General features: G+C 37.1%; 1 long non-coding RNA gene across 1 annotated transcript in view; it reads left to right on the forward strand.

The window, feature by feature from the left end:
* The window catches only part of LOC140844268 (uncharacterized), a 216,548-nt gene extending 195,340 nt beyond the window's left edge, over window positions 1-21,208 (forward strand). Inside the window, exons 4-5 of the long non-coding RNA XR_012122417.1 lie at window positions 4,973-5,043; window positions 20,950-21,208. This is a non-coding gene — a long non-coding RNA (uncharacterized lncRNA). The remainder of the gene's footprint in view (window positions 1-4,972; window positions 5,044-20,949) is intronic.
* The last annotated feature ends 1,272 nt before the right edge of the window (window positions 21,209-22,480 follow it).

Genomic DNA, 22,480 nt, shown 5'->3' on the forward strand with positions numbered 1-22,480 from the left:
GATGATGTTGATGGATTTTCGAATGTTGTACCATCCTTGCATCCCTGGGATGAACCCCACTTGGTCATGGTGTATGATCCTTTTGATATACTGTTGAATTCTGTTTGCTAATATTCTATTGAGTATTTTTGCATCTACATTCATCAGGGATATTGGTCTGTAATTTTCTTTTTTGGTGGGGTCTTTGCCTCGTTTTGGTATTAGGGTGATGTTGGCCTCATAGAATGAGTTTGGGAGTATTCCCTCTTCTTCTATATTGTGGAACACTTTAAGGAGAATGGGTATTATGTCTTCTCTGTGTGTCTGATAAAATTCCGAGGTAAATCCGTCCGGCCCCGGGGTTTTGTTCTTGGGTAGTTTTTTGATTACTGTTTCAATTTCTTTGCTCGTAATTGGTTTGTTTAACTTTTGTGTTTCTTCCTTGGTCAGTCTTGGGAGGTTGTATTTTTCTAGGAAGTTGTCCATTTCTTCTAGGTTTTCCAGCTTGTTGGCATATAGGTTTTCATAGTAGTCTTTAATAATTCTTTGTATTTCTGTGGAGTCTGTCGTGATTTTTCCATTCTCATTTCTGATTATGTTGATTTGTGTTGACTCTCTTTTTCTCTTAATAAGTTGGGCTAGAGGCTTATCTGTTTTGTTTATTTTCTCAAAGAACCAGCTCTTGGTTTCGTTGATTTTTGCTGTTGTTTTATTCTTCTCAATTTTGTTTATTTCTTCTCTGATCTTTATTATTTCCCTCCTTCTGCTGACTTTAGGCCTCATTTGTTCTTCTTTTTCCAGTTTTAATAATTGTGATGTTAGACTATTCATTTGGGATTTTTCTTCCTTCTTCAAGTGTGCCTGGATTGCTATATACTTTCCTCTTAAGACTGCTTTCGCTGCATCCCACAGAAGTTGGGGCTTAGTGTTGTTGTTGTCATTTGTTTCTATATATTCCTTGATCTCTATTTTGATTTGTTCATTGATCCATTGATTATTTAGTAGCATGTTGTTAAGCCTCCATGTGTTTGTGAGCCTTTTTGTTTTCTTTGTAGAATTTATTTCTACTTTCATACCTTTGTGGTCTGAAAAATTGGTTGGTAGAATTTCAATATTTTGGAATTTACTGAGGCTCTTTTTGTGAGCTAGTATGTGGTCTATTCTGGAGAATGTTCCATGTGCACTTGAGAAGAATGTATATCCTGTTGCTTTTGGATGTAGAGTTCTATAGATGTCTATTAGGTCCATCTGTTCTAGTGTGTTGTTCAGTGCCTGTGTGTCTTTACTTATTTTCTGCCCGGTGGATCTATCCTTTGGGGTGAGTGGTGTGTTGAAGTCTCCTACAATGAATGCATTGCAGTCTATTTCCCTCTTTAGTTCTGTTAGTATTTGCTTCACATATGCTGGTGCTCCTGTATTGGGTGCATATATATTTAGAATGGTTATATCCTCTTGTTGGACTGAGCCCTTTATCATTATGTAGTATCCTTCTTTATCTCTTGTTACTTTCTTTGTTTTGAAGTCTATTTTGTCTGATATTAGTACTGCAACCCCTGCTTTCTTCTCACTGTTGTTTGCCTGAAATATGTTTTTCCATCCCTTGACTTTTAGTCTATGCTTATCTTTGGGTTTAAGGTGAGTTTCTTGTAAGCAGCATATAGATGGGTCTTGCTTTTTTATCCATTCTATTACTCTATGTCTTTTGATTGGTGCATTAAGTCCATTTACATTTAGTGTGACTATGGAGAGATATGTACTTATTGCCATTGCAGGCTTTAGATTCGTGGTTACCAAAGGTTCAAGGTTAGCTTCTTTAGTATCTTACTGCCTAACTTAGCTCGCTTATTGAGCTGTTATATACACTGTCTGGAGATTCTTTTCTTCTCTCCCTTCTTATTCCTCCTCCTCCATTCTTCATATGCTGTGTGTTTTGTTCTGTGCTCTTTTTAGGGGTGCTCCCATCTAGAGCAGTCCCTGTAGGATGCCCTGTAGAGGTGGTTTGTGGGAAGCTAATTCCCTCAGCTTTTGCTTGTCTGGGAATTGTTTAATCCCGCCATCATATTTAAATGATAGTCGTGCTGGATACAGTATCCTTGGTTCAAGGCCCTTCTGTTTCATTGCATTAAGTATATCATGCCATTCTCTTCTGGCCTGTAGGGTTTCTGTCGAGAAGTCTGATGTTAGCCTGATGGTTTTTCCTTTATAGGTGACCTTTTTCTCTCTAGCTGCCTTTAAAACTCTTTCCTTGTCCTTGATCCTTGCCATTTTAATTACTATGTGTCTTGGTGTTTTCCTCCTTGGATCCTTTCTGTTGGGAGTTCTGTGTAATTCCATGGTCTGTTCGATTATTTCCTTCCCCAGTTTGGGGAAGTTTTCAGCAATTATTTCTTCAAAGAGACTTTCTATCCCTTTTCCTCTTTCTTCCTCTTCTGGTATCCCTATAATATGAATATTATTCCTTTTGTATTGGTCACATATTTCTCTTAGTGTTGTTTCATTCCTGGAGATCCTTTTATCTCTCTCTATGTCAGCTTCTATACGTTCCTGTTCTCTGGCTTCTATTCCTTCAATGGCCTCTTGCATCTTATCCATTCTGCTTATAAATCCTTCCAGGGATTGTTTCACTTCTGTGATCTCCTTCCTGACATCTGTGATCTCCTTCCGGACTTCATCCCACTGCTCTTGCATTTTTCTCTGCATCTCATCCCACTGCTCTTGCATTTTTCTCTGCATCTCTGTCAGCATGTTCATGATTTTTATTTTGAATTCTTTTTCAGGAGGACTAGTTAGGTCTTTCTCCCTCTCAAGTGTTGTCTCTGTGATCTTTGTCTGCCTGTAGTTTTGCCTTTTCATGGTGATAGAGATAGTTTGCAGAGCTGGTATAAGTGACCGCTGGAAGAGCTTCCGTTCTTGTTGGTTTGTGGCCTTTTCCTGGGAGAATAGCGACCTCTAGTGGCTTGTGCTGGGCAGCTGTGCTCAGACAGGGCTTCTGCTTCCTGCCCAGTTGCTTTGGGGTTTATCTCCGCTGTTGCTGTGGGCTTGGCCTGGCTGGGGCTGTTCCTCCAAAATGGTGGAGCCCCGTTGGAGGGGGAGCGGCCGGGGGGCTATTTATCTCCATAAGGGGCCTCTGTGCTCCCTGCTGCCCAGGGGGTTAGAGTGCCCAGAGATCCCCAGATTCCCTGCCTCTGGTCTAAGTGACCTGTCCTGCCCCTTTAAGACTTCCAAAAAGCACTCTCCAAACCAAAACAACAACAGCAACAATGAGAGAGGGAACAGAAAGAAAAAAAAAAGGAAAAAACAGGCGATTTTTTTTTTTTTTTTTTTGTCCTCAGGTTCCGGTCCCAGGCACCCGCTCACTGGTCCTGCTGCCCTGTCTCCCTAGCAGCAGGGTCCCTGTCCTTTCAAGGCTTCCAAAAAGCACCCACCCACCGGTCCCGCAGGGAAGGAACGCTCGATATTCTTTGTCCTCAGGCGCTGGTCCCAGGCACCCGCTCACCAGTCCCGCCACCATGCCTCCCTAGCACCGGTGTCTCTGTCCCTTTAAGGCTTCCAAAAAGCACTCGCCAAAAAGAGAGAAAAAAAGGGGAAAAATGCGCGATTTCCTCCATCCTCATGTGCCTGTCTCAGGCACCCACCCACTGGTCCCACAGGGAAAAACGCGTGGTATTCTTTGTCCTCAGGCGCCGGTCCCAGGCACCCGCTCACCAGTCCCACCGCCCTGCCTCCCTAGCACCGGGGTCCCTGTCCCTTATAGGCTTCCAAAAAGCACTCGCAAAAAAGAGAAAAAAAAAAGGGAAAAAACGCGCGATTTCCTCCGTCCTCAGGCACCGGTCTCAGGCACCCGCCCGCCGGTCCCGCAGGGAGAAACGCAGGATATTCTTTGTCCTCAGGCACCGGTCCCAGGCACCTGCTCACCGGTCCCACCACCCTGCCTTCCTAGCAACGGGGGCCCGTCCCTTTAAGGCTTCCAAAAAGCACTCCCCCCAAAAAAACCGCTCCAGTTTCTTTCCACCCGCCGGGAGCCGGGGGGAGGGGCGCTCGGGTCCCGCCAGGCCGGGGCTTGTATCTTACCCCCTTCCCAAGGCGCTGGGTTCTTGCAGGTGTGGATGTGGTCTGGATGTTGTCCTGTGTCCTGTGGTCTCTATTTTAGGAAGATTTTTCTTTGTTATATTTTCATAGCTCTATGTGTTTTTGGGAGGAGATTTCCGCTGCTCTACTCACTCCGCCATCCTGGCTCCGCCTCAAACATTTTGACAGAGACCTAAAGTAAATTTTACATCAGTACCAAGTACACATACTCATACACTTGTAACATCTACTATGTGCTTTATGGTCTGATATTTTCTGTTCTATTTTTATTTCTAAAAATGCCAAATTCATTCAATAGATTGGATAACAAATTAGTAGTAGTTTGAAAAAAAAAAGCTAGCTGATAAGGATCTATCTCCCAGGAGTTTGGAATTGGGACTGAAAGACAGCAAATTAAGCTTTATATGACTTTTAACAGTGATATGTGAATTTTATTTATAGTTGTCAAGGGGGTAGCCACATTCTGCCTCATCTTACCTACCATAAGCCAAAATTAATAAATGCCTACATGTGTAGATAGAAAACTGATCTGGGAAGAAAGGAAGAGAGAGAGGAAAGCGAGAGAAATGATATTCAGATAAACGCAGATAATGCAGTCACAGATGCAACAACTACCCAGTCTTTAGTTGCAGGCCTCTCCGTGAGTCTAGGCTATACTCCTTCATTTGAATTTTACTGATATTCCCCTAGTTTAAATGATCTCTAATTTACTTTTGTTGTATTTACAACAAGTAGAGAATTTCTGATTACGGAACTGTGGGAAACACATCGGGAGGGTCCAGAAATAGTTGGGAGGAGTTTGACAAGAGAAGAATTGTCCCTACCCCATACTTACTGTGTTTGAAAAAATTAAAGTGGAAGAGAATGAATTATAGTACTTAATTCTGACCTCTTATTTGTCTAGTCAATTAGGTTTGCTGTTTGGGCGAGAGAAACAGAAACACTGGACTACTTAGAGAATCACAGAAGTACCAGGTGAGACTCAGTTCTCTGATTCTAACTATGTTTTAAGTAATCATCTTTACCCGACCTATAGGTAAGACAGGAGAAGTACACTTTGCAAAAATATAAAAAATCTCCACTTACACAGAGGACAAGATTATAACAATTTTAGTAAACTGGATATAGGAACATATTCCACAGTCAGAAATGTGAATACTGCCGAAGGTAATAATCTAAGTCTTGCAGAAATATAATTTTCTATATTTTTCTTTTACTTTGTTTCACATAAAACAGCCTAAAAAGAATACGTTTGAGAAATACTCATGAATACCATAGAATAGTTAGCTCTAGTTGACTGTAAATTCAGTATTTCAGGAACTGCAAATACTCTGTTATTGTCCCCTCCTTTTCTACAACAGGGAGAATACATTAACCATTGTTTCAGTGCCACTTGTAAATCTCATAATTAGGTGACTTTTCCCATTGGATGCTTCATTGTTCCAAGTAATATTGAATGACAGAGACAATTTCAGATGTCACTTGCTGGCATTAACTTCTGCGAATCACCCTCCACTTATCCCCCAAAGCAATGAATGCTTATTTGTGTACAATGAGAGTAGGGAAAGTTGGCACAATTAAGAGCTGAACTGTATGTTGGCCAAACTCAAATTCATGGAAATAGAGATGGTTGGAGAAGCTTCCAATTCTTTACTCCTATCTCTAGGTCATAAGCTTCAATACTTATGCAACAGAAAAATTCACTTATAATAGTGACTGAAGTATCAGGAATCCAAAGTATTGGTAAATATCTGTAAAATATCTGTAAATAAGTGAATTAATTATACATGGGATATTTCATTTCATAATCTAGTATTTGTGATTTGGGCTCTTCTGTGTTTCCTTAATTAATTAATTTAGTCAATAATACTTCAATGAGCACTTACTAGCTACAAGATAAGTGCTAGGTAATAAGTTATAATAATGTGTATGAACAACTTTATTTCTTCAAGATGAATGTGTGCATATGTGTGCACATACTCCATTCCACATGCTTTTCCTTCAGTGCAGCAAACATTCTTCTCATTGAGGTGTGTGTGTGGTAGGTGGTGTTTATGCATTCCTACTGCAAACCTTCACAAACCTTCTCAACTATATCAATCAATAAAATGTAGCAGAAGAAACATTACATCATATCTAAGGCTAGCTCATATAAGGTGACAGAGCTACACCTGGCTCTGTCTCAGAAAGTTATCCATGAAGACATAAAGACCATATGCAGGGGTCAGGAACATTGGAATTGAGATTCCCAAACAACAGTCTGAATCAATGATCTGATATGAATGAATGAGACTTAAGATAACTCAGGTGCTTAGTCTTTGATCCTCTGGCTACTCTCTTTCCTGTCCAAACTCCTGATTCACAGAAACCAGGAAAGATAAGAAGTGACAATTATCATTTTAAGCTACTAAATTTTATAATAATTTGTTATGTGGCCAAGGTAATTATGACAGTGAGGAAAAAGAGGCCTCTGTCCTCATGGAGATAACACGTTGTTAAGGGATGTGACTACAAACAACTGTGAATTCTAATTACAAGTTACAAAAGAACATAAACTCAACGAGGGCAGAAATGGTGTCAAACTCATTCATTGTCTAGTCTCCAAGGCATAATGAATAGTTATTCTATAATTGTTGAATAAGTAAATGAATGAATCAGATGGTGTGAAAGAAATATACACAGATATATAGAAGCATATACCAAGGAACCTGAATGAGCCTGAAGGATTAGAATAGCTTTTCTGGAAGAACACTTCATGAGCCTTTAGGAATAATGTGTGTTAAAGCCTGATTGAGAGTAAGGAACGTGGTGTCTGCAAAGGTGTAAAATAAGGTCAGTGGGGTTGGAGTGCAAAGAGTGGAGGTTAAAGTAGTCCATGATAAGGTATTAAGCTTTATTCTAAGAGTAATGGGAAAGCACCCATGTATTTTAATCAGGAGCATGGTATGACAAGATTTTTTGGTAAAGTTTACTCTGGCTCAAGTGTGAAGGCCTGGATGGAGGAGTTAGCACATGTTTTAAGGAGTCCAGGTGAGAAATTTAGATTAAAACAGTTGTAGTAGGATGGAAAAAATAAGTGTGTTCAAAAGATTACTTGGGAAATAAAAATCTATAGGATTTGGAGATCTATAACTTTTGAAGAGTGAGATAGAAGGAGGTATTGAGGACATCTCCGAGTTTCAAGAAATATATATAGTTTCATACACTGAGAGAGAAACCATTGGAAGAAAGTGAAGTTTAGGGGTTAAGATCACAGATGTTGCTTTTTAGACATCTGAGTAGAGATGTCATGTACATGGCTGGATACATGAACTTGGACTTCAGAGGAGATGACTAAACCAGAGATAAAATTTGGGCCATATGGCATATAAATAATAACTGAAGTTTTTTTGCAAGGATGAGGTCACATAGTTCAAAGGAAGAACAAACATGGCCTAGGGCAATACTGTGGAACTTAACAAAGTTCCAAAGAATCAAGAATTCTTTGAACCTAAAATTGAGACTGAAAAGATACGGTAAGAGAGAGTGAGTTTAAGAAAATATGAGGACATGAAAACCAGGGAAAAGATTATTGCAATAAAGAAGGTATATAGTTATTAAGTATTGGAGAAAAGCCACATGAGTATACTGAAACTAACCAATTTACAGTGACCTGAAGTATACTGTTGACTTTACATCATGTTCACTTATGCCAGGCATTAGTTTAGGCTCTGTACATGCTTTGTCTCATTTACATTTACAAATAAGAAAAGAGATTAGGAATACTAATAACACATCTATAAAACCAAAATTGTCTGTGGTTTTTATTCTTGGAGATGGTGATAAGGATTGGATACCCCACCATGAATTAATTAAGGAAAACTTGAGATTTCCATTTGTCCAACATTCAGAAAAAATTAAATGGGGGGAGGTTTAAAATGGGCCTAGAACATCAAGTACACCAAGTCAGGTAGCTTGAGGGGGTAAACTACAGAAGATTTGCAAGATATAACAACCTAGCAAAATAATAGACTATTTACATACCTGCATAGTATAGCATATAGTTGTTATGCTTCTTTTGCATGCCATTCTTCTTGGAGCACAAAGAGATTATTCAAAGTTGGCACCAAGAAGTTAATCTATATATTGTTTGCCACCAAATAAAAGTGTGTACAGGTTTTCTCAAACTGGGATTTTACCCTCTCTGAATATCTAGCCATAATAGTGAAAACCAGAGAATAATTAAGTTCATGTAAACCATATGTGGTGGACAAAAGACCATGGCCTCTTTGATGTCTAAAAACAAGAAAGAAAGCTGAAGCTTACTCCTTTAGTTTAGATAGCTGTTCTACTCTGAGCTATGTTGCTTGCAGTGACTATTATTATTTAAAGGGACCAGTAGCCCCTCATGAACAAGAACTGCAGTGAGTGAAAAGTACATTTATTAATAGCATTAGGCACATACTTCAATATACAAAAAGATGGATATATCTCAGATTCTGTCCTTAGAGGTCCAAACAAATAGCAAAACAACTATACTATAAAGTACAGAAAGAGGAGTGATTTTAAAAGGGGGTATATTTCTCATAACATATTAGGAGATAAGATCCAGGTATGCAAACTTCTTAGTTGGGGAAAATTGTAAATTTTATTCTGTGGTTTGTTCTTCAAATTAAATCTTAGTAAAAAATTCATATGCTTATTAGATAAAAGACACTAAAATAAGGATTATTGATTAAAGTATGTATGGGCTGTGGGTGTGTCTATTAAGGGCAAAAATCTGCCAGTACATGTAAATAAGAAACAAAAGAAACATTTGGTAATGAACAAGTGTTTTTCTGAGTGCCTACTATATAATAGAGACTCTGCTAAGTACTAGAGTTATAATAATGGAGGATAATGCATCATTCCTAGTTTTCATGGAACTAACAATCTAGTGGAGAAGGCAGAGAAGTGGTCAGGAAGTTGCAGTTCCAGTTGATAAGAATTATTATGAAGAATAGAGGAGGTATGGGAGAACTGATGGGAGGAATAAGAATTGGAGATTTAGATCTCAAGATTCATACGGTCATGAGAGATTTTCCAGCAGATGTTTTATTTAAATTGCTACCTGCAAAAAATCCGCACAAAGGAGGAGGAGCCAAGATGGCAGTGTGAGTAGGGCAGAGGAAATCTCCTCCCAAAACCATATATATTTTTGAAAATACAACAAATACAACTATTCCTAAAAGAGAGACCAGAAGATACAGTACAACAGCCAGGCTACATCTACATCTGAGAGAACTCAGCACATCACAAAGGGGGTAAGATACAAGCCGTGGCCTCATGGGACCCGAGTGCCCCCCCCCACTGCCCCCCCAGCTCCCTGGATGGAGGAAAGGAGTGGGAGTGGGGAGGGAGTGGGAGACCAGGACTGCTAAATACCCAGCCCTAGTCATCCACACCGGGAGGGCAGACACACATTGTGTAGTGTGCCGGATAATAGGGAAACGGAACAATAAAATCTGTGAGTGGGTCCCTGCAGCTGGTGCCTCTGGGACAAAAGAAAAGTGAGTTCTTTCTAAAAGTCTTAAAGGGACAGGGGACTCACAGCTGGATGGAAGCATCCCAGCACACTCGGCCCAGCGTCTGGGAATCCTGGGGAACTCTGGGCGCTCTAACCACCTGGGAGGCACTGCAGCTCTGAGGCCCCTCATGGGGATAAACAGCCTCCTGTCCATTCCGCCTCTGATCCACTCCTCCATAGCAGGGGAGCAGCCTGCGAGCGGCCGCACGCACAGCAACTGCCCAGAGCCTCCTCCACAGTCATCCAGGCCAGACTCAGAGGTTCCATCAGTGCGCAGCTGCCCAGCACAAGCCACTAGGGGTCGCTGTACTCACAGGAGAGGAAGGCGAACAACAAGCAAGAAGGGGTTTGTTCTCTTAGCTGACACAAGCGCCAACTGCCCAAGACTACCTCTATTGCCATGAAAAGGCAGAAGAATTTGATCCAGTCAAGAATAATCCAGACAACCACTGAGAGGGAGCCTGGGGAGATAAATTTAACCAATCTTCCTGAAAAAGAATTCAAAATAAAGGTCATAACCATACTGATGGAGTTGCAGAGAAATATGCAAGAGCAAATGGATAAAGTTGGGAGGGAGAATACAGAAATAAAACAATCTCTGAAAGAACTTAAGAGCAGACTGCATGAGGTGCAAGAGGCCATTAATGGAATAGAAATCAGAGAACAGGAACACAGAGAAGCTGAGGCAGAGAGAGATACAAGGATCTCCAGGAATGAAAGAACATTAAGAGAACTGTGTGACCAATCCAAACAGAACAATATCCTCATTATAGACGTACCAAAAGAAGAAGAGAGAGAAAAAGGGATAGAAAGTGTCTTTGAAGAAATAATTGCTGAAAATTTCCCCAAATAGTGGGAGGAAATAGTCTCTCAGACTACAGAAGCCCACAGAACTCCCAACACAAGAGACCCAAGGAGGACAACACCAAGACACATAATAATTAAAATGGCAAAGATCAAGGACAAGGACAGAGTATTAAAGGCAGCCAGAGAGAGAAAAAAGGTCACCTACAAAGGAAAATCCATCAGGCTATCATCAGACTTCTCAACAGAAATATAACAGGCCAGAAGAGAATGGCATGATATATTTAATGCAATGAAACAGAAGGTCCTTGGGCCAAGGATACTGTATCCAGCACGAGTATCATTTAAATATGAAGGAGAGATTAAACAATTCCCAGACAAGCAAAAGTTGAGGGAATTTGCCTCCCAAAAATCACCTCTACAGGGTATTTTAGAGGGAGTGCTCTAGATGGGAGCGCTCCTAAGACTAAATAGATGTCACCTGAGAAAATCAACTATACACAAAAACAGTCAAAGGGAACACAAAAGAGCACAGAATAAAACACCCAACATAAGAAGAATGGAGGAGGAGGAATGAGAAGGGAGAGAAATAAAGAATCATCAGAATGTGTTTATAATAGCTCAATAAGCAAGTTAAGTTAGACAGATAGTAAAGAAGCTGCCCTTGAAGATTTGGTAGCCACAAATCTAAAGCCTGAAATGGCAATAAGCACATATCTTTCAATAATCACTCTAAATGTAAATGGACTGAATGCACACATCAAAAGACACAGAGTAATAGAATGGATAAAAAAACAAGACCCATCTATATGCTGCTTACAAGACACTCAACTCAAACCCAAAGACATACACAGACTAAAAGTCAAGGGATGGAAAAAGATATTTCATGCAAACAACAGGGAGAAAAAAGCAGGTATTGCAGTACTAGTATCAGAGAAAATAGACTTCAAAACAAAGAAAGTAACAAGAGATAAAGAAGGACATTACATAATGATAAAGGGGTCAGTCCAACAAGAGGATTAACCATTATAAATATATATGCACCCAATACAGGAGCAGCAACACATGTGAAACAAATACTAACAGAATTAAAGAAGGAAATAGAATGCAATCATTCATTTTAGGAGACTTCAACACACCACTCACTTCAAAGGACAGATCCACCAGACAGAAAATAAGTAAGGACTCAGAGGCACTGAACAACACACTAGAACAGATGGACCTAATAGACATCTATAGAACTCTACACCCAAAAGCAGTAGGATACACATTTTTCTCAAGTGCACATGGAACATTCTCCAGAATAGACCACATACTAGGCCACAAAAAGGGCCTCAGTAAATTCAAAAATATTGAAATACTACCAACCAACTTCTCGGCCACAAAGGTATAAAACTAGAACTAAATTGTACAAAGAAAGCAAAAAGGCTCACAAACACATGGAGGTTTAACAACATGCTCCTAAATAATCAATGGATCAACGAAGAAATTAAAATAGAGATCAAGGAATATATGGAAACAAATGACAACAACAACACAAAGCCCAACTTCTGTGGAATGCAGTGAAAGCAGTTCTAAGAGGAAAGTATAAAGCAATCCAGGCATATTTAAAGAAGGAAGACCAATCCCAAATGGACAGTCTAAAGTCACAATCATTGAAATTGGTAAAAGAAGAACAAATGAGGCCCAAAGTCAGCAGAAGGAGGGATATAATAAAGAATAGAGAAGAAATAAATAAAATTGAGAAGAAAAAAACAATAGAAAAAATCAATGAAACCAACAGCTAGTTCTTTGAGAAAAATAAACAAAATAGATAAGCCTCTAGCCAGACTTATGAAGAGAAAAAGAGTATCAACACTCATCAACAGAATCAGAAACAAGAAAGGAAACATCACGAGGGACCCCACAGAAACACAAAGAATTATTAGAGACTACTATGAAAACCTATATGTTAACAAGCTGGAAAACCTGGAAGAAATGGACAACTTCCTAGAAAAATACAACTTTCCAAGACTGACCAACGAAGAAACACAAAATCTAAACAGACCAATTACCAGCAATGAAATTGAAGCAGTAATCAAAAAAACTACCCAAGAGCAAAACACCTGGGCCAGATGGATTTACTGCGGAATTTTATCAGACATACAGAGAAGACATAATACCCATTCTCCTTAAAGTTTTCCAAAAAACAGAGGAGGGATTACTTCCCAAAGTCATTCTATGAATCCCACATCACTCTAATATCAAAACCAGGCAAAGACCCCACCAAAAAAAAAAGTTACAGACCAATAACCCTGATGAATGTAGATGCAAAAATACTCAACAAAATGTTAGCAAACCGTATTCAAAAATACATCAAGAGGATCATACACCATGACCAAGTGGGATTCATCTGAGGGATGTAAGGATGGTAGAATATTTGAAAATCCACCAACATCATTCACCACATCAACAAAAAGAAGGACAAAAAGCACATGATCATCTCCATAGATGGTGAAAAAGCATTCGACAAAATTCAACATCCATTCATGATAAAAACTGTCAAGAAATGGGTACAGAGGGCAAGTGCCTCAATGTAATAAAGGCTATATATGATAAACCCACAGCCAACATCATACTTAACAGTGAGAAGCTGAAAGCTTTTCCTCTAAGATAGGAAATAAGACAGGGATGTCCACTCTCCCTACTGTTATTCAACATAGTACTGAAGGTCCTAGCCATGGCAATTAGACAAAACAAAGTAATACAAGGAATCCAGATTAGTAAAGAAGAAGTCAAACTGTCACTATTTGCAGATGACATGATATTGTGCATAAAAAACCCTACAAACTCCACTCCAAAACTACTGGAACTAATATCGGAATTCAGCAAAGTGGAAGGATACCAAATTGATACACAGAAATTTGTGGCTTTCCTGTACAGTAACAATGAACTAACAGAAAGAGAAATCAGGAAAACAATTCCATTCACAATTGCATCAATAAAAATAAAATGCCTAGGAATAAACCTAACCAAGGAAGTGAAAGAACTATACCCTGAAAACTACAATATACTCAAGAGAAATTAAAGAGGACAGTAACAAATGGAAACTCATCCCATGCCCTTGGCTAGGAAGAATTAATATTGGCAAAATGGCCATTCCACCCAAAGCAGTCTACAGATTCAATGCAATCCCTATCAAATTACCAACAGCATTCTTCAACAAACTGGAACAAATAGTTCAAAAATTAATATGGAACCATCAAAGACCCTGAATAGCCAAGGCAATTCTGAGAAGGAAGAATAAAGTGGGGGGATCTCGCTCCTCAACTTCATGCTCTGCTACAAAGCCACAGTAATCAAGAATATTTGGCACTGGCACAAGAACAGATCCACAAACCAATGGAACAGAATAGAGACTCCAGACATTAATCCAAACATGTATGGTCATTTAATATACAATAAAGTGTCATGGACATACAATGGGGAAATCACATCCTCTTCAACAGCTGGTGTTGGCAAAACTGGACAGCTACATGTAAGAGAATGAAACTGAATCATTGTCTAACCCCGTACAAAAAAGTGAATTCGAAATGGATCAAATACCTGAATGTAAGCTATGAAACCATAAAACTCTTAGAAAAAACATAGGCAAAAATCTCTTGGACATAAACATGAGTGACTTCTTCATGAACATATCTCCCTGGGCAAGGGAAACAAAACAAAAATGAACAAATGGGACTATATCAAGTTGAAAAGCTTCTGTACAGCAAAGGACACCATCAATAGAACAAAAAGGTATCCTACAGTATGGGAGAATATATTCATAAATGGCAGATCTGATAAAGGGTTGATATCCAAAATATATAAAGAGCTCATGCACCTCAACAAACAAAAAGTGAATAATCCAATTAAAAAATGGGCAGAGGAGTTGAACAGACAGTTCTCCAAAGAAGAAATTCAGATGGCCAACAGACACATGAAAAGATGCTCCACATTGCTTGTCATCAGGGAATTGCAAATTAAAACCACAATGAGATATCACTTCACATCAGTAAGGATTGCCATCCAAAAGACAAACAACAACAAATATTGGCGAGGATGTGGAGAAAGGAGAACCCTCCTACACTGCTGCTGGGAATGTAAATTAGTTCAATCATTGTGGAAAGCAGTATGGAGGTTCCTCCGAATACTCAAAATAGAAATACCATTTGACCCAAGAATTCCACCCATAGGAATTTACCCTAAGAATGCAGCAGCCCAGATTGAAAAAGACAGATGCACCCCTATGTTTTTCGCAGCACTATTTACAATCCTAAGAAATGGAAGCAACCTAAGTGTCCATCAGTAGATGAATGAATAAAGAAGATGTGGTACATATACACAATGGAACATTATTCAGCCTTAAGAAGAAAACAAATCCTACCATTTGCAACAACATGGATGGAGCTAGAGGGTATTATGCTCAGTGAAATAAGCCTGATGGTAAAAGACAAGTACCAAATGATTTCACTCATATGTGGAGTATAAGAAACAAAGGAAAGACTGAAGGAACAAAACAGCAGCAGAATAACAGAACCCAAGAATGGACTAATAGTTACCAAAGGGAAAGGGACTAGAGAGGATGGGTGGGAAGGGAGGGATAAGCAGGGGAAAGAAAGGGGGTTTGTTACGATTAGCATGTATAATGTGGGGGGAGGCACGGGGAGGGCTGTGCAACACAGAGAAGACAAGTAGTGATTCTACAGCATCTTACTATGCTTTTGGGGTTCATGGGGGGGGGGACTTGGTGAAGGGTGGAGTCTAGTAAACATAATGTTCCTCTTGTAGTTGTAGATTAATGATACCAAAAAAAAAAAATTCAGCAGTGAAGAAGTCCACACAAAGGAGCCAAGAGGGAAGAATTTTTCAGAGAGAGAAAATTCATATAAAATTTAAGAAAATAGGAACAGTGTTATCATGATGCTTTCAGATTGAGGCAACAGATTAAGAATTACTGGAATTCAAAAGGGAAGATGAAAGAGCAAGGGTCAAGCAATCGGCAGAGGTGTTTTCATCATGATAGCATAAAAGAAAAGAGCTTAGATTTTATCTGGAGGGCACTGGGGTTTCGTTGAGGTAATAGAAATAAAATTGAAAGAACTGGATGTATTTCAGAAATATTAAAGAGCTCTAATTAATGTGGATTCACAATGGACTCTGTGGGGCCATGCATGGTAAAGACAAAAGAGCTCATGGATGCCTCTGTTTCTGACTTGGCAATTCAATAATTGATAGTTCATTTACAGAGATGGAAATTGCAGGTAAAGAAGCAGATCTGGGATGGAGAGAATTGAGTTTACTTTTTGATGCTTGAGACGGAGGTAGTTGGGAGATATTCAAGTATAAAATGTTAGTAGATACTTGAAAACAGGAATCTGAATTCCCTGTGAATGTTATTGGCTCGATAGTTACTGTGAGAATGTATAAAGTTACAGGGGGAAAAAAAAGATAGTTTGAAACGCAAAAATTTAAGAATGACCAGAGGAAAAGGAGTCTGCTAAAAGACTAAGAACAGGTGGTGTGATAGGTAGGAAAACACTAGAAGAATGTGTTATCAAAAAACCCTTACTGAGGAGAGTGTTTCCAGAATTGCTTTCTGGTGGTAGCATGTACCATAGTCACTTTGCAGTGGCATAAAGGACAGACTAGAGTTCTTGTGGATACCAATCCTCAGAGGGGAGACAGGTTTTTACCCTTTCTTCTGAGAAATTTCAAAGTTTGTTTTCTTATAGCCTATAGAGGACAATTTCCTTTACCTCTCTAATATTTCAGCAGGTTGGTAGACTCATACACCCCCATGTTAACAGATTAATTACAAGACTTAAAGATGCATGAAAGAGATTCAATAAAGTTCCTATCACAGTTACTTTAGTAACTATATATGGAATTATGATTTTATTTGTTGCTTTGTTGAGTACTCAAACCAACTGTTTCTCAGCATCAAGGTGTAGGACTCTTTTGACTAAAAAGCACTCTTAGCCAGTGTGAAAAGAAGAGGACAATGACAGGCTAGAGGGCATTTCACAATTAGTTAATGTATTTGTCACATAGGTATTATATGAGACATATATGTATATATATATATGTATATATATATATTATATCATAACATAGGATAGCATAGTAAATCATATATATGACTTTCCTTGGTTGAGTCCTGCTTATATAAAAACAATCCAGCATATTTGATAAGAAATGTGTTCTTGGGGTTACTGGGTCTGAAAATCAGTGCAGAAATTTCTTGTTAGACTGACAGCATTGAACACCTCTGGCCTTGCATTATCAAGTAGATGTTTTTCAAAAGTTGGCAGCTTTCTCCTCTTATTAGTTTAGAAGTAGGACACTCAGTTTCAGAGGTCTCATTTAGTTAGACACAGTTGTAAGGCAGAGTGTTAGGTGGGCAAGGCACACAACTTGTCTTTGCTGTATACAGCATATTGACTGATTTCAATACATCTAAACTAATTAGACCTCTAGATATTGAGAATCAAAAGATTTTCTAATAGGTAATGTTGATAACTTAGCCCTGATTAACAAGTGCATTATTCTATTGGATCCAAAAGGTTAAGCTTCATTATAGAAATCTTCATAGAGGAATTTCTTTTTAAAGCAGTCACTAAACTACTTGAGAGGCAAAGAATAAAGCAGTTTAAAGTATATATCCTATAATTTTTAAGAGATCAATCAGGAAACTATAAAAATCTGGCTATATTGTTAGAAGTGAATTATTTTGGAAAATAAACTCCCTAAGGGTAAAGAGCATGTCCATTTTGTTCTTTACTGCATCCTTAATTCTTAGCACCTAATACTTCCTGGCACATAACAGACATTCAAAAATGCTTCTTGCATAGATGTTACATAATCTTAGTTTGATTCAAAAGATTCTCATAAAAATGTTTGGCTGAAGCATCCTGAAGTATGGTTTCTATTAACAAATAGTGTTTCTCTATCCATCACTGATGATTGATGTCTAATTTATATTATGTTGAATTGGAAGAAGCATTTAACAGCTACTGAACAGCTATGATGGGACATCAAAGATCTCTAAAACTGCTAAGTGGTTCCATGTCTATAGGGAAGATATTGTAATAATACTGATTCTTTAAAATTATATAATACTTTACATATTACAAAGCATTTCAATAGACTTTTGGTTTTAATTTGAGTTTCACAGTAACTCAGGTGGAGAACAGAATACTATATCCACTTAATACTTCCTTGTGTGATTATTCTTTCAACAGTCATTGATTTTATTCCAAATACTGACAGTACCCCTTGCCAGATAGGTACATAGATCATTAGACATGAATACTGCCTGTCGGAAGCTGACATTCTTTTAGAGGAGAAATGATAACAACATAAATAATTGTAATGAAGAGATCAATATAAAATAAAATGTATAACCTCATTCTGTAGAGAGAGATTGGAGAACAACACACATTTTTGACTGGAAACTGTAATAAAAACTTTAAAAAGAAAAGTGCATGTCAGTGGGACTTTGAGCTCTTCATTAGTTTTATCAACTTTTGGAGTCACTTAATAAATACTATCTGCCTACTATATTTCAGGCACTGTACAAAGTGCTGGGGATACAAAAAAGAGTATATTTCTAACTTTTTGATGATTAATAGTGTTAAATGAGTATAGACCTTAAAGCAAATTATTTCCTTAATGAGGAAAAATTTGTAGCAGGAACCCATTATGACAGAGCCAGTACGATCCTTAGTACTGGATAAATAGGACTTTGCCTCAGTCTTTACTTTGTATAAATATATTCATTGGGAATGGTATCTTGCATACTCTAGAGGAGGCCATGGGTAAAGAGATAAACTAAGTACTCTTGGAGGATAGATATGGAAGAAAATAACTTTTTGAAATAGTCAAAGTATGCTCCCAGAGGAGATAACATTTTAAATGAGAGGACTTGAGATTAAAAGCGTTATGTTGCTATGTTTAATTACAGTAATTATGATTTCAAAAAATATATTTTTTTACTTCTAAAATTTTGTGGACAATTTTGTTAATAAAGATGTAAACTTCTGTGCTATTTGCAGCATGGCTAAAGTGATACGATTTTAGGCTTGAACTTAAGCTCTGAATGAATTACACCTACTATATAAAACATTCCCAAATTCCCAAGATTAGTTTATTTCACAGAAAAGGGCTTTATTTTATTCACATAGAGCATTAGCTAAAAGTAATTTCTTGAGAAAAAAGATGTTAAGGAAAATACAATTCAGTTTGAAAAGAACTGGATTTTGGCTTCAGCTACCAGAAACTATTGAACTATTGGACTATTGAACATTCACTTGCCTCCTGATTTTCACATTTCCATAAAGGGATTTAAGGATGGATTAGTAAAGTACAATAGAAATGTTGCATACTTACTGCAGTGCCTCCCTTCCATGATAATGACACAGGTCTCTTTTCCTGTGATATGCAAGGTCAGAACCCTTTGTCATCCCTAGGTAGATGGTCAGTATTCCCTCAGCCTGGAGTATTCTATGATTTGTGCAACTCAAATGATATAATTGAATATGAAATGGAATTTCTCTAGTTTGTTGTAAAACTGTTGACTTCCTCATAAAGCTGCACATCAAAACTTTATTAAAGATTTCATGGTAAATCTAAATGCATTTATTTAACAACTATTATTGATACAAATATTAGCCAATATCTTCCACCTTTGCCCAATTAGATTCTCACTTCTTACACTTCTTTTTTTTTTCACTTTGTTCTAAGAAAGAAGGAAAAAGCCTATCAGATCTTCACTATTCAGGTTTATTTGATTGATGTTCTTCCAAAAGCTTAGAAGTATAGTTAAGCTCCATTTAGTACCTTCAATTAATTTTGAACAACATATATATTCTCCAATCTAGATAGAAAAAGTATGCTTTTCAGAATGTTGATAAATTGGTATATAATGAAGCAATCAAATATTACATATGAAGGGACAGCTTTTATACCTCCAACCTGTTATATCTGATAGGATTCTACTGCACTCACCACTCAACATCAGACTTTCTTTCTGACAGAAGAAACTGAAAATAAAATAATTCAATCAGTTTCCTTGTTTGACTGTCCAAATATCTTAAAGCCAGCCTACACCAGTATCTATCACTCCTTAACTCCCAAGTAAATGAAATATAAGAAAATGCAAATAATCCCTCAGCTTTTTAAAAAATTTCATCTCATTTACTTTAAATTCTCATGATATGAACAGTACAATATTATTCATTTATTATTTCTGTTTCTTTTTCCACCACATTTAAATTATACTATTCTTCTAGGGAGAAGTATCTTTATTGTTCAAAATAACTATCACTAAACTTGGCACATAAAATACATTTAAAATGCTTGTATAAAATTTGAAAGTAGGAGTGAGAATTTCCTTTTTAATTTCCTCTCACTGAAAATAGTTCATATGGAGACTTTTGAATTAATTTTGATAGAATGGATTGTATATGAAACAATGAAAAGGAAACTTATAAAAATACTTCATGTAGTCCAGAACAGATACCGGTTACACAGATGGATAGACTCATTTAAATTTTGTACTTTCAACAGAAATTTGTCATTATTGAAAAAGTCTTCCAATTACAAAAATATACTGGGAATGAGGTTCTGATAGATAAAATTACACTTACGTAAAAGCTATAGTAAAAATAATTTGATTTTTAAAAAATAAATCTGTTAGGAAAACAATAAAAAAGCATGTAATTCAAATTTTCTCATTGCAACCTTTTAGTTGTAGAGTTCTTGGGGCCTTTTTGTGTCTCCACTGCAAACACGTATTTTATTTCCTAAAGAATTGTAAATAGAGACAGGATATTTAGTAACTCTGGCACATTCTGTGAAACTTTTGGTTTACTTAACACTTTATCATTTTATTTGCTTGTAACAAATCTCCATTATTAACTCATGGAAGTAGAAACCTTCTTAATGTAAATAACTCAATTTATAAAAATAAAAAACAAAATAATCAAATCAATAAACAAAATGAAACCATAGGTTTGAATCTCATCTTCACAGCTAACTGTGTTAATGACTTAGAGGAGTTAGATTTAAATATAAAGTAGCCTTCGGGATATTTCTATTCCAGTTGTGATGAGATAACAAGATTAGGCTACCTTTTTCTCAAAGAATAGCTATCAAAGCTGAGTAAAATTAAAGAAAAAAAAAGCTCATCAGTTTGTGTATGTAAGAGAACAGACAGCAGCTAGGGATTAAGGACCCAAAATGCCAGAGATAATCAAAAATAATGGGAACACATCTGGATGAGCTATGTTTTCAATGCCTAACTTTCCTTCTCAGGGAATTTGTTCATTTTAATGGGGAGATATAGAGTCTTAACAGAAAGTAGTGATGTAAACATTGCAGTTTCACTGGACAAGTTAAATCAAAAGTAGAATTTAAGGCTGCCAAGGCATTCATGACTTGAGGGGCTGGTCTTGAGGAAAGAAAACTACAAAAAAGTAATCCAGGAGTCCTGTGTGTGATTTCTTCTTCAGGCCGTTGCTGGTTCCCAAGTTGATCATCTGTAAGACAAAATGCTGCAAGATAAAATGGAAGAAGTTACTGAATGACTAAAAGGCAAGTAGATATTTCAGCAGTTCCAATATGCTGGAGATACAAATACTGGAGTTGGAAGCCCACCCAGAAAGACATACTGGCAAATAACAAAGACTTTTTAGTTATGAACCCATAAAAGGATAGGACTTAAGCCTAATGGTAAATGACTAGTCAAGAAGATGCTGCCGTAATCCATATACTGCCAGAAGAAAATTAATCTATTACCTCATTCAGGCTATGTATAATTTTTCATATCAATTTCTGAAATTCAATAAAAAATTGACAAGAATAATAAAAAAAATAGATCCAAATAACAAAAACCAGGTAAAGAAGGATTATGTATAAAGATGTATAAAGTATCAAAATATCAGAGTTATCATCTAAGGACTTTACAATAACTGTGATTAATGTGTTTAAGAAAATAGATGAATAAAATAAAGAATATCATTGAAGAAGTTTAATATAACAAAAAAGAATTTAGAAATCCTGGACCTGAAAAATAGAATAACTGAAATTAAGAATTCAGTGGACTTAGCAGATTAGGTAGTGTAGAACAGATGATTAGTGAACTGGAAGTTTTGTTGGTAAAAATAATTCAGCTTGAACAACTCCAACAGAAGAAAAAAGAACATACAATTGGAGGGAAAGAAAAGTAAGAATCATATAGGACCAGTGAACAGTTTTAACACAAACGTAATTTGAGTCTCAGTAAGGGAGTCATAGAAAGTAAGTGGGTCAAAAACAGTATTCAAAAAGATAATGATAAATACCTTTATAAAATTAATTGGATGTCATCCAAGAGATTCAAGAAGCTTTTGTAACCCTAAGCAGAGTAAATACAAACTTTAACCACGTGTAGGTATATCACAGTAAAACTTGTAAAAAACAAAGAATTAAAGCAGTCAGAGATAAAAGATAGACTATCTGGTAAGATAAAGGAAGAAACTATTCACCATAGCAATGGAAGTTGGCAATAAAGTAATGTCACTTTTGTAATGATAAAGAATGTCATCCTAATATTCAATGTCCAGTAAAAATACTTTTAAAAATTAGGGTAAAACTTACCTTCTCCTACACTCCCCCAAAAACTTCCAACAAAATCTGAGAAGGCTTGTGGCCAAGAGAATCACAATAAAAGAGATATTAAAAATAGTTAATTTTTCAGACAGATGAAAACTGATCTCACATGGAAGCTTACTGGTACAGAAACAAGTGAAGAGTGCTGGTAAAAGTAAATATTGTGTGTGTATATACATACATACATACATATATATATAAACGATAATTATTTGAGAGGTAAAAAACCGCAAATACACATGACAACACGGTGCAAGAATATAAGTGTGTATGCCCAAGACATTAGAAAATTCTAATTTAATGTCTAGGGAAGTCACTAATGGATTAATTAAAGGATGGATTTATAACAAGTTATTAAGAAGATATTATGTACTACTTCATCCCAAAATTTAA

The sequence above is a fragment of the Manis javanica genome, chromosome 11 (genome assembly GCF_040802235.1).
Source record: "Manis javanica isolate MJ-LG chromosome 11, MJ_LKY, whole genome shotgun sequence".
NCBI classification, from domain to species: domain Eukaryota; kingdom Metazoa; phylum Chordata; class Mammalia; order Pholidota; family Manidae; genus Manis; species Manis javanica.